Genomic DNA, 13,625 nt, shown 5'->3' with positions numbered 1-13,625 from the left:
AAATTATTAATACCAACTAAGGCCTGTGCCATTGTGTCATGTGACACGCCCGAGATTCAACTTCCCTCCGTCCGACAGTCACCAAGAATGTAGCGCAACATCATTGTTTCAAAATGACTCACGACATGTTTGTGTCTGTGAGAAGCTCGCGGATCATCTTAAGGAATTAATATTTCAAAATGAGGTCATGTTGAAAGGCCAGTATGGAGGTGTTTGATTGCAACAGCAGAGGAGGTGCCTGAATCTCGGCTGGGAGCTGTGTATATATAAAGACCCTGCAAGCAGTTGGTCAGGAGCAGATTCAACAAGAGAAGCTGAGGAATGTAAGATACGACTTTAGTTTGCTTGTTGTCTCAATTGTCTTCAATGGTTTTCCCACTTGCAGATGCAGTCCCTGGGAGTGAAGCTGGTCGCTCTGGCCCTGGTCATGATGCTGGTGTCCAGCGCTCTGGTCTGAATGAGTCTTGACTCTAGAGTGAGGAGGTCCTCTGGTCAGAAGGTTCCGATGCTAACAGCTCTCCTTCTGCTCTCTTCACAGGCTGGACCTGTTGCTCATTCACTTGTCAAGCGCTCTGATGTCAGTACATCTTGTTCATTTCATGTCCTCTTCTTTTAAAACTTTTGTGTCTTGTGTCAACAGGAGAGCAATGAAAGCACCGGCACTGCCACCAACACCAACACCAACACTGCCACCACTCTGCTGACCCTGCTGTTGCCTCTGCTCCAGTCTGGAAATACAGCTCAGCTCCAGACCATATTGACCTTACTGTCGTCTGGACTATCTGGATGAATACAATGTACTAAAACTCTAAAAATAAACTGAGATCATACAAAGGCATCTATTTCCATGTGGTCCATTCTTTGATCTCATCCATTCATTTTTCCTGGTATTAGCTTTGCTGGCTAGTTTTAATCTGAAATGACTTTGAAATCAAAACACAAAAACATACATTTCTCTTTAAAATGCAGATTTGACGGACGCAACCTAAAGTAACAACACCACCAAAGAAAAGCCACAGGCAAAATAATTATAACAAAAATAATAGACTAAAAATAGCCTCCAAAAATACAAGAAAATGACCAAAAAGCCCAGCAATGACTGGCCCAGCAGATCCACACAAAAGCAAAAAAAACATCGGCACAAATAAACAAATGTAGAAGGAACAAAGAAGGTGCACTGAAACAGCTCCATTTTCACTTTTTTGTAACCAGCCAGGAAAGATGCCGGATTAGTATTTCATCAGTTCCGCCTGTGACTTTTTCAGATGACTACGTCATTTCAGATTCATTCAACAGGAAAGTGAGGCTTGACTCCAGACCTCGGAGGTTGTCATCATATGTTCTATATGACAGATGTGAGTTTTAGTCATGGTAACTTACATATGGAAGGGATTCAATAGACACTGGAAAGTGCTGTTTTGAGGTCAAAAACTGAAGGTGAATGTGACCTCAGAAGACACTTTCTTGCCATACTACGATAAAGTGTATTCCACATCCACTCATGATTGTTTTTTATTTCAGGCAAATTGATGCACTTCAGGTCTTTTCTTTTAATAAAGTTGTTCTTTATTGTAAGTTGATCTATATTATCTTTTTTTCTTTTCTGTCATGTTAACAAGGATACAGTGTTATGCAGAGGTGCACTTATATTGACAAATGATTCGATTTAGGGAGGCGGCAGAGAGTTGGGGGGCGTTACCCGAAATGTTGAGAAGCACCGCCCTAAACCTAACCCTCCAAAACACATGGCTCACCTTCAGGACTCTGAACCAAACTGAAACCCACTTATCACGACCCAGTTATTTTCAAGTCTACATCCTCAATTTGAGGCTTAACCTTGTTGAGTCCAGCCAAATGTCCCCCAGAATTGTCAAGAATTGGTCCCCACAAAGTTGGATAAACAGATGATGGCGCTGGCTTTATATGAGCTAAAGCTCCAAACTGAACGTCAATTTTCCTATCAACATGTGAAGAGTCTGCAGAATCAAATCGGACACTTTTGCTGCTGCATTTTGTCATTTGCCATTTTCTCTGACACACCAGACAGTGTTTGCATCATCATTGCCCAATAATCCCTCAACATTCAGACGATTATTGATTTGTAATCGCCGAGCGCGCTGGTGTTCTAAGCACATGACCATGATCTGCTCTGCCTTCTCTCTTGCCTAACCAGCTCCTGAGAGACACTATAAAAGGCCTCCTGGCAGAGTTGAATCAAACGTCCACTCGAACATTGGCGAAGGTACTGAGCTGCCTGTTGCCTTGTGTTTCCTCTTCCTGTGCTTCGATTATATCTGGTCTTTTCATCTCATTTCCAGATGCAGTCCCTGGGAGTGAAGCTGGTCGCTCTGGCCCTGGTCATGATGCTGGTGTCCAGCGCTCTGGTCTGAATGAGTCTTGACTCTAGAGTGAGGAGGTCCTCTGGTCAGAAGGTTCCGATGCTAACAGCTCTCCTTCTGCTCTCTTCACAGGCTGGACCTGTTGCTCATTCACTTGTCAAGCGCTCTGATGTCAGTATGTCTTGTTCATTTCATGTCCTCTCAGCTCTTCTTCTTCTTTTAAAACGTTTGTGTCTTGTGTCAACAGGAGAGCAATGAAAACACCAACACTGCCACCACTCTGTTGGCCCAGCTGTTGCCTCTGCTGACTGGAAATACAGCTCAGATCCAGAACCTATTGCCCTTATTGGCCTTGTTGGCTCAACAAGCTGGATGAACACAATGTACTAAAACTGTAAAAATAAACTGAGATCATACAAAGGCATCTATTTCCATGTGGTCCATTCTTTAATTCGCTTTCTTGGCTAGTTTTAATCTGAAATGACTATGAAGTCAAACTACAAAAACATGTTGCATACGTTTCTCATATTTCAGTCATTAAAAATACACATTTGACAGAAGCAGCATAAAGTCACCACACCACCAAAGAGAGCGCCACAGCAATAATAATAATAATAATAATAATAATAGACTAAAAATAGCCTCCAAAAATACAAGCAAATGACCAAAAAGCCCAGCAATGACAATGAGTCCTGTCCAAGTCTGCCACTGTGCAACCTGACCGCAGTGGGCAGGAAAGTCCAGCAGCACCGTGGCAAGGTGCAGGGTCTCCAGAGGGTTTCACTGTCCATGTTGAGTCTGACAGATCCACTCAAAAACAAGAGAAACATCTCAATTTAAATAAACAAATGTAGAGAACATATTCAGATGGAGCAAGCTGCCGCTCCAACACCTGCACTGAAAAGGCTTTTTTGTAACCAGCCAGGAAAGATGCCGGATTAGTATTTCATCAGTTCCTCCTGTGACTTTTTCAGATGACTACGTCATTTCAGATTTATTCAACAGGAAAGTGAGGCTTGACTCCAGACCTCGGAGGTTGTCATCATATGTTCTATCTGACAGATATGACTTTTAGTTATGGTAACTTACATATGGAAGGGATTCAATAGAGACTGGAAAGTGCTGTTTTGAGGTCAAAAACTGAAGGGTGGAGAACTCAAAGCAATGACTGAGCTATAGTAACTACACAGCTAAAGTCACTAAAGAAACCTTCCCAACACTCCTTGCCACCCAGAACTTTCACCTCTGGTGGACGACGGACGAACAGTTTAATAACAGTGTGCTCTCTTCTTCAGACGTATCCTGCCTGACCAGACCATGGCAATAAATTTGATACTGATTCTGATATGATATTAAAAACTGCACAAGTGCACACATACACTCAAGCTTGTATTTCCACCTTTGTGGGGACATTGCGAGGTTTCTTGTTGCCAACACTTTCTCTGGCATCTCACCCTAAATGGGAGCAATGGGAGGTGGAACGATGCGAGGGGCGGGGGGGCACATGTGACTTCAGAACATTTTTCACAACCTTTTTGTCATACTACAATAAAGTGTATTTGCACATCCACTTATGATTTTTTTTTATATTTTTCAGGCAAATTGATGCACTTGAAGTCTTTTCTGTTAATAAAGTTATTCTTTATTGTAAGTTGATCTATATTACTTTCTTTTTTTCTGTAATGTTTACAAGGATACAGGGTTATGCCGCGGTGCACTTATAATGATTATATTGACAAATGATACTATTGACAGAGGCGGCGGAGAGTTCTGGGCGTGAAACGTTTACTTCATCTTGGGGGGCGCAACAGAAAATAATAATATAGAATTGGTCCCTGTGGTAATCCAGGCCAGAGTAGGTGTAGGAGGCAGACACTGGAGACACTTTCTTTGGTCACCAAAGAAAGTTTATTAGTAAGGTGCTCCAGGATGCAAAAAGCCAGGAAAAAAACCCATGGATTGCAAAGAAACTCAACAGTTAACTCAGCTTAACTGAGATGAAGCAATAGCGCACACCTCTGCACACTGCAGCCCCACTTTCTGGCCTGCCGGCTTCTCTCTTTAAGCGTTTGAATCTGGACTGTACCTCTCAACAGGTAAATCCCAAACACCACCAACAACCACAACTCCTTTCTGCAGTCAGAAACGAAGTCCACTGCTCACCATACTGCGAACACAACCTGCCACATAACGCTCAACCTACCTCCGTCAATCCCTCATATACAATAAAACAAAACAAAACACTTCCCAACCTTGGCCTCCCCCTTAGTTGGAGCTTTCCACCATGTCACTAATGACATCACCAAGGTGATCAAACCAGGAAGTGACCCGCCACGCCTTCCTTTTACCCTGAGGCCTCGTGGTGAGTATTACGACCAACATGCTTCACAAATATGAAATCATACCTAAAACTGACATTTAATTGGACCAATAAACATGTTTTAACATAACCATACTTGTTTCTGTTGATTTTTGAAACACCAGAAAACGCAACTCAAACAAACCCGGGATGGTTTGAACTCACGATTCAGGATAAACATGGAATTAAATCAACAAAACAAGCAAACAATAACTTTAAATGAGGCAAATGGGTGACTCTCAGCCACTTTGTCACAGTCCCCACAGAGTAAACAGATCAAGTGCTCGATGATGGCGCTGGCTTTATATGAACTAAAGCTCCAAACTGAACGTCAATTTTCCTATCAACATGTGAAGAGTCTGCAGAATCAAATCGGGCTCTTTTGCTGCTGCATTTTGTCATTTGACATTTTCTCTGACACACCAGACAGTGTTTGCATCATCATTGCCCAATAATCCCTCAACATTCAGACGATTATTGATTTGTAATCGCCGAGCGCCTAACTAGCTCCTGAGAGACACTGTAAAAGGCCTCCTGGAAGAGTTGAGTCAAACGTCCACTCGAACATTGGCCAAGGTACTGAGCTGCCTGTTGCCTTGTGTTTCCTCTTCCTGTGCTTCGATTATATCTGGTCTTTTCATCTCATTTCCAGATGCAGTCCCTGGGAGTGAAGCTGGTCGCTCTGGCCCTGGTCATGATGCTGGTGTCCAGCGCTCTGGTCTGAATGAGTCTTGACTCTAGACTGAGGAGGTCCTCTGGTCAGAAGGTTCCGATGCTAACAGCTCTCCTTCTGCTCTCTTCACAGGCTGGACCTGTTGCTCATTCACCTGTCAAGCGCTCTGATGTCAGTACATCTTGCCTGTTGCGTTTCCTCTCAGCTCTTGTTCCTCTTTTAAAACTTTTTTGTCTCGTGTCAACAGGAGAGAAATGAAAACACCGGCACTGCCACCAACACCAACACCGCCGCCGTTGACACTTTGCTGACTCCAGCTCAGATCCAGCACCTATTGACCGTGCTGTTGAATACAATGAACTGAATGAATACAGTGTACTAAAACTGTAAAAATAAACTGAGATCATACAAAGGCATCTATTTCCATGTGGTCCATTCTTTGATCATATTCATTCATTTTTCCTGGTATGTTTAATTCGCTTTCTTGGCTAGTTTTAATCTGAAATGACTTTGAAGTCAAAATACAAAAACATGTTGCATACATTTCTCTTATTTCAAATATTAAAAAATACACATTTGACAGAAGCAGCATAAAGTAACCACACCACCAAAGAGAGCGCCACAGCAATAATAATAATAATAATAATTGACTAAAAATGGCCTCCAAAAATACAAGCAAATGACCAAAAAGCCCAGCAATGACGATGAGTCCTGTCCAAGTCTGCCACTGTGCAACCTGACCGCAGTGGGCAGGAAAGTCCAGCAGCACCGTGGTAAGGTGCAGGGTCTCCAGAGGGTTTCACTGTCCATGTTGAGTCTGACAGATCCACTCAAAAACAAGAGAAACATCTCAATTTAAATAAACAAATGTAGAGAAGGTATTCAGATGGAGCAAGGTGCCGCTCCAACACCTGCACTGAAACGGCTCCATCTTAATTTTTTTGTAACCAGCCAGGAAAGATGCCGGATTAGTATTTCATCAGTTCCTCCTGTGACTTTTTCAGATGACTACGTCATTTCAGATTCATTCAACAGGAAAGTGAGGCTTGACTCCAGACCTCTGAGGTTGTCATCATATGTTCTATATGACAGATGTGACTTTTAGTTATGGTAACTTACATATGGAAGGGATTCAATAGAGACTGGAAAGTGCTGTTTTGAGGTGAAAAACTGAAGGTGAATGTGACCTCAGAAGACACTTTCTTGCCATACTACGATAAAGTGTATTTGCACATCCACTCATGATTGTTTTTTATTTTCAGGCAAATTGATGCACTTCAGGTCTTTTCTTTTAATAAAGTTGTTCTTTATTGTAAGTTGATCTATATTATCTTTTTTTCTTTTCTGTCATGTTAACAAGGATACAGTGTTATGCACTTATATTGACAAATGATTCGATTTACGGAGGCGGCAGAGAGTTGGGGGGCGGGTAACGTTTACTTGTTAAATGTTACCCGAAATGTTGAGAAGCACCGCCCTAAACCTAACCCTCCAAAACACATGGCTCACCTTCACCAGGACTCTGAACCAAACTGAAACCCACTTATCACGACCCAGTTATTTTCAAGCCTACATCCTCAAGTTGAGGCTTAACCTTGTTGAGTCCAGCCACATGTCCCCAGAAAGTCATATGCTCCTCAAGGATAGTGTTTTGTCAAGAATTGGTCCCCACAAAGTTGGATAAACAGATGATGGCGCTGGCTCTATATGAGCTAAAGCTCCAAACTGAACGTCAATTTTCCTATCAACATGTGAAGAGTCTGCAGAATCACATCGGACACTTTTGCTGCTGCATTTTGCCATTTTCTCTGACACACCAGACAGTGTTTGCATCATCATTGCCCAATAATTCCTCAACATTCAGACGATTATTGATTTGTAATCGCCGAGCGCGCTGGTGTTCTTAGCACATGACCATGATCTGCTCTGCCTTCTCTCTTGCCTAACCAGCTCCTGAGAGACACTATAAAAGGCCTCCTGGAAGAGTTGAGTCAAACGTCCACTCGAACATTGGCGAAGGTACTGAGCTGCCTGTTGCCTTGTGTTTCCTCTTCCTGTGCTTCGATTATATCTGGTCTTTTCATCTCATTTCCAGATGCAGTCCCTGGGAGTGAAGCTGGTCGCTCTGGCCCTGGTCATGATGCTGGTGTCCAGCGCTCTGGTCTGAATGAGTCTTGACTCTAGAGTGAGGAGGTCCTCTGGTCAGAAGGTTCCGATGCTAACAGCTCTCCTTCTGCTCTCTTCACAGGCTGGACCTGTTGCTCATTCACTTGTCAAGCGCTCTGATGTCAGTATGTCTTGTTCATTTCATGTCCTCTCAGCTCTTCTTTCTCTTTTAAAACTTTTGTGTCTTGTGTCAACAGGAGAGCAATGAAAGCACCGGCAACAGCGGCACTGCCATCAACACCAACACTGCCACCGCTCTGTTGGCCCAGCTGTTGAGTGGAAACACACTGACTCCAGCTCAGCTCCAGGCCCTATTGACCTCACTGTTGTCTGGATGACTGAAACTGGATGAATACAGTGTACTAAAACTGTAAAAATAAACTGAGATCATACAAAGGCATCTATTTCCATGTGGTGCATTCTTTGATCATATTCATTAATTTTTCCTGGTATGTTTAATTCGCTTTCTTGGCTAGTTTTAATCTGAAATGACTATGAAGTCAAAATACAAAAACATGTTGCATACGTTTCTCATATTTCAGTCATTAAAAATACACATTTGACAGAAGCAGCATAAAGTAACCACACCACCAAAGAGAGCGCCACAGCAATAATCATAATAATAATAATAGACTAAAAATAGCCTCCAAAAATACAAGCAAATGACCAAAAAGCCCAGCAATGACGATGAGTCCTGTCCAAGTCTGCCACTGTGCAACCTGACCGCAGTGGGCAGGAAAGTCCAGCAGCACCGTGGTAAGGTGCAGGGTCTCCAGAGGGTTTCACTGTCCATGTTGAGTCTGACAGATCCACTCAAAAACAAGAGAAACACCTCAATTTAAATAAACAAATGTGGAGAAGGTATTCAGAAAGAGCAAGGTGCCGCTCCAACACCTGCACTGAAACGGCTCCATTTTTATTTTTTTTGTAACCAGCCAGGAAAGATGCCGGATTAGTATTTCATCAGTTCCTCCTGTGACTTTTTCAGATGACTACGTCATTTCAGATTTATTCAACAGGAAAGTGAGGCTTGACTCCAGACCTCTGAGGTTGTCATCATATGTTCTATATGACAGATGTGAGTTTTAGTCATGGTAACTTACATATGGAAGGGATTCAATAGACACTGGAAAGTGCTGTTTTGAGGTGAAAAACTGAAGGTGAATGTGACCTCAGAAGACACTTTCTTGCCATACTACGATACAGTGTATTTGCACATCCACTCATGATTGTTTTTTATTTTCAGGCAAATTGATGCACTTCAGGTCTTTTCTTTTAATAAAGTTGTTCTTTATTGTAAGTTGATCTATATTATCTTTTTCTCTTTTCTTTCATGTTAACAAGGATACAGTGTTATGCAGAGGTGCACTTATATTGACAAATGATTTGATTTACGGAGGCGGCAGAGAGTTGGGGGGCGGGTAACGTTTACTTGTTAAGTGTTACCCGAAATGTTGAGAAGCACCGCCCTAAACCTAACCCTCCAAAACACATGGCTCACCTTCACCAGGACTCTGAACCAAACTGAAACCCACTTATCACGACCCAGTTATTTTCAAGCCTACATCCTCAAGTTGAGGCTTAACCTTGTTGAGTCCAGCCACATGTCCCCAGAAAGTCATATGCTCCTCAAGGATAGTGTTTTGTCAAGAATTGGTCCCCACAAAGTTGGATAAACAGATGATGGCGCTGGCTCTATATGAGCTAAAGCTCCAAACTCAACGTCAATTTTCCTATCAACATGTGAAGAGTCTGCAGAATCAAATCAGACACTTTTGCTGCTGCATTTTGTCATTTGACATTTTCTCTGACACACCAGACAGTGTTTGCATCATCATTGCCCAATAATCCCTCAACATTCAGACGATTATTGATTTGTAATCGCCGAGCGCGCTGGTGTTCTTAGCACATGACCATGATCTGCTCTGCCTTATCTCTTGCCTAACCAGCTCCTGAGAGACACTATAAAAGGCCTCCTGGAAGAGTTGAGTCAAACGTCCACTCGAACATTGGCGAAGGTACTGAGCTGCCTGTTGCCTTGTGTTTCCTCTTCCTGTGCTTCGATTATATCTGGTCTTTTCATCTCATTTCCAGATGCAGTCCCTGGGAGTGAAGCTGGTCGCTCTGGCCCTGGTCATGATGCTGGTGTCCAGCGCTCTGGTCTGAATGAGTCTTGACTCTAGAGTGAGGAGGTCCTCTGGTCAGAAGGTTCTGATGCTAACAGCTCTCCTTCTGCTCTCTTCACAGGCTGGACCTGTTGCTCATTCACTTGTCAAGCGCTCTGATGTCAGTATGTCTTGTTCATTTCATGTCCTCTCAGCTCTTCTTCTTCTTTTAAAACTTTTGTGTCTTGTGTCAACAGGAGAGCAATGAAAACACCAACACTGCCACCACTCTGTTGGCCCAGCTGTTGCCTCTGCTGACTGGAAATACAGCTCAGATCCAGAACCTATTGCCCTTATTGGCCTTGTTGGCTCAACAAGCTGGATGAACACAATGTACTAAAACTGTAAAAATAAACTGAGATCATACAAAGGCATCTATTTCCATGTGGTCCATTCTTTAATTCGCTTTCTTGGCTAGTTTTAATCTGAAATGACTATGAAGTCAAACTACAAAAACATGTTGCATACATTTCTCATATTTCAGTCATTAAAAATACACATTTGACAGAAGCAGCATAAAGTCACCACACCACCAAAGAGAGCGCCACAGCAATAATAATAATAATAATAATAATAATAGACTAAAAATAGCCTCCAAAAATACAAGCAAATGACCAAAAAGCCCAGCAATGACAATGAGTCCTGTCCAAGTCTGCCACTGTGCAACCTGACCGCAGTGGGCAGGAAAGTCCAGCAGCACCGTGGCAAGGTGCAGGGTCTCCAGAGGGTTTCACTGTCCATGTTGAGTCTGACAGATCCACTCAAAAACATGACAAAGATCTCAATTTAAATAAACAAATGTAGAGAAGGTATTCAGAAAGAGCAAGGTGCCGCTCCAACACCTGCACTGAAACGGCTCCATCTTAATTTTTTTGTAACCAGCCAGGAAAGATGCAGGATTAGTATTTCATCAGTTCCTCCTGTGACTTTTTCACATCAGTACGTCATTTCAGATTTATTCAACAGGAAAGTGAGGCTTGACTCCAGACCTCGGAGGTTGTCATCATATGTTCTATATGACAGATGTGACTTTTAGTCATGGTAACTTACATATGGAAGGGATTCAATAGAGACTGGAAAGTGCTGTTTTGAGGTGAAAAACTGAAGGGTGGAGAACTCAAAGCAATGACTGAGCTATAGTAACTACACAGCTAAAGTCACTAAAGAAACCTTCCCAACACTCCTTGCCACCCAGAACTTTCACCTCTGGTGGACGACGGACGAACAGTTTAATAACAGTGTGCTCTCTTCTTCAGACGTATCCTGCCTGACCAGACCATGGCAATAAATTTGATACTGATTCTGATATGATATTAAAAACTGCACAAGTGCACACATACACTCAAGCTTGTATTTCCACCTTTGTGGGGACATTGCGAGGTTTCTTGTTGCCAACACTTTCTCTGGCATCTCACCCTAAATGGGAGCAATGGGAGGTGGAACGATGCGAGGGGCGGGGGGGCACATGTGACCTCAGAACATTTTTCACAACCTTTTTGCCACACTACAATAAAGTGTATTTGCACATCCACTTATGATTTTTTTTTTTTTTTCAGGCAAATTGATGCATTTGAAGTCTTTTCTGTTAATAAAGTTATTCTTTATTGTAAGTTGATCTATATTACTTTCTTTTTTTTCTGTAATGTTTACAAGGATACAGGGTTATGCCGCGGTGCACTTATAATGATTATATTGACAAATGATACTATTGACAGAGGTGGCGGAGAGTTCTGAGCGTGAAACGTTTACTTCATCTTGGGGGGCGCAACAGAAAATAATAATATAGAATTGGTCCCTGTGGTAATCCAGGCCAGAGTAGGTGTAGGAGGCAGACACTGGAGACACTTTCCTTGGTCACCAAAGAAAGTTTATTAGTAAGGTGCTCCAGGATGCAAAAAGCCAGGAAAAAACACATGGCTCACCTTCACCAGGACTCTGAACCAAACTGAAACCCACTTATCACGACCCAGTTATTTTCAAGTCTACATCCTCAAGTTGAGGCTTAACCTTGTTGAGTCCAGCCACATGTCCCCAGAAAGTCATATGCTCCTCAAGGATAGTGTTTTGTCAAGAATTGGTCCCCACAAAGTTGGATAAACAGATGATGGCGCTGGCTCTATATGAGCTAAAGCTCCAAACTCAACGACAATTTTCCTATCAACATGTGAAGAGTCTGCAGAATCAAATTGGACACTTTTGCTGCTGCATTTTGTCATTTGCCATTTTCTCTGACACACCAGACAGTGTTTGCATCATCATTGCCCAATAATCCCTCAACATTCAGACGATTATTGATTTGTAATCGCCGAGCGCGCTGGTGTTCTTAGCACATGACCATGATCTGCTCTGCCTTCTCTCTTGCCTAACCAGCTCCTGAGAGACACTATAAAAGGCCTCCTGGAAGAGTTGAGTCAAACGTCCACTCGAACATTGGCGAAGGTACTGAGCTGCCTGTTGCCTTGTGTTTCCTCTTCCTGTGCTTCGATCATATCTGGTCTTTTCATCTCATTTCCAGATGCAGTCCCTGGGAGTGAAGCTGGTCGCTCTGGCCCTGGTCATGATGCTGGTGTCCAGCGCTCTGGTCTGAATGAGTCTTGACTCTAGAGTGAGGAGGTCCTCTGGTCAGAAGGTTCCGATGCTAACAGCTCTCCTTCTGCTCTCTTCACAGGCTGGACCTGTTGCTCATTCACTTGTCAAGCGCTCTGATGTCAGTATGTCTTGTTCATTTCATGTCCTCTCAGCTCTTCTTTCTCTTTTAAAACTTTTGTGTCTTGTGTCAACAGGAGAGCAATGAAAGCACCGGCAACAGCGGCACTGCCATCAACACCAACACTGCCACCGCTCTGTTGGCCCAGCTGTTCAGTGGAAACACACTGACTCCAGCTCAGCTCCAGACCATATTGACCTTACTGTTGCCTGCACTATCTGGATGAATACAATGTACTAAAACTGTAAAAATAAACTGAGATCATACAAAAGCATCTATTTCCACGTGGTCCATTCTTTGATCATATTCATTCATTTTTCCTGGTATGTTTAATTCGCTTTCTTGGCTAGTTTTAATCTGAAATGACTATGAAGTCAAAATACAAAAACATGTTGCAAACGTTTCTCATATTTCAGTCATTAAAAATACACATTTGACAGAAGCACCATAAAGTAACCACACCACCAAAGAGAGCGCCACAGCAAGAGAGCTGTTGCTCATTCACTGGTCAAGCGCTCTGATGTCAGCACATCTTGTTACCAGCTAGATTTCCATGCAGCTCTTCTTCCTCATCATAACCTTTTGTATCTTCTTTTCACAGGAGGACAATGACAGCATTGGAAGCAATGAAAGCAATGGAAGCAATGCCGCCACTCTACTCAACACATTGTTGACTCAGTTCTTGGCACTTGGCAACTGAATGCCACGTTATCTGGATGAATGAACTGAGCTAAAACAGGAAAAATAAACTGAGATCATTGAAAGGCATTTATTTCTGACTGCTCCATTCTTTGGTAGTATTTTTTTCAACTTCTTTGTTGTATGCGTCATTTGGTTTGAATTGGAATCATGATATGCATGTAACACAAATATTGTATTATCTTAAAGCTTGAAACTGTAAACACATTACATCAAAATTTATCCAAACTGTGCATCATCGCAAACCAAATGTTGACGATCAAATTTCACTCACAAGGCTTGAATATGCCTTTAAATTAATAATATGGAGTCCCTGTACAGTATCTCAGGCCTGGTCAACACACACTCCCTCGCAGTGCAAGGAACCCCATAAGTTCATCCCAGGAAACAGGCTTTAAGTACATGTGTCATATGGCAGATGAACTGGGATCCCTGCTTGTGTGCACTCAATAACACCCAGTTCACAAGAGGAGGGCTGAGAGGATTTGCTAAGGTTGTGTTGCAGACAAGACTAGTT

The 13,625-nt window shown here is 42.6% G+C and overlaps 2 long non-coding RNA genes across 3 annotated transcripts; both read left to right on the top strand.

Annotated features, from left to right (window-relative positions):
- The first annotated feature begins 4,653 nt into the window (after positions 1-4,653).
- Positions 4,654-5,779, top strand: LOC128754668 (uncharacterized). 2 transcript variants are annotated; one of them, XR_008413944.1, is made up of 4 exons: positions 4,654-4,701; positions 5,351-5,416; positions 5,504-5,542; positions 5,619-5,779. It is a non-coding gene; the product is annotated as an uncharacterized LOC128754668 (long non-coding RNA). The 2 variants fall into 2 exon arrangements; XR_008413945.1 differs by lacking the exon at positions 4,654-4,701 and adding an exon at positions 5,011-5,274.
- A 6,292-nt stretch (positions 5,780-12,071) lies between these two features.
- Positions 12,072-12,531, top strand: LOC128755016 (uncharacterized). Its single transcript, XR_008414005.1, has 4 exons — positions 12,072-12,141; positions 12,218-12,283; positions 12,371-12,409; positions 12,486-12,531. It is a non-coding gene; the product is annotated as an uncharacterized LOC128755016 (long non-coding RNA).
- Positions 12,532-13,625: the final 1,094 nt, after the last annotated feature.

Source organism: Synchiropus splendidus, chromosome 2, assembly GCF_027744825.2.
Source record: "Synchiropus splendidus isolate RoL2022-P1 chromosome 2, RoL_Sspl_1.0, whole genome shotgun sequence".
NCBI classification, from domain to species: domain Eukaryota; kingdom Metazoa; phylum Chordata; class Actinopteri; order Syngnathiformes; family Callionymidae; genus Synchiropus; species Synchiropus splendidus.
Note: the sequence above shows the minus strand (reverse complement) of the source record. Positions and strands in the feature narration are given on the sequence as shown.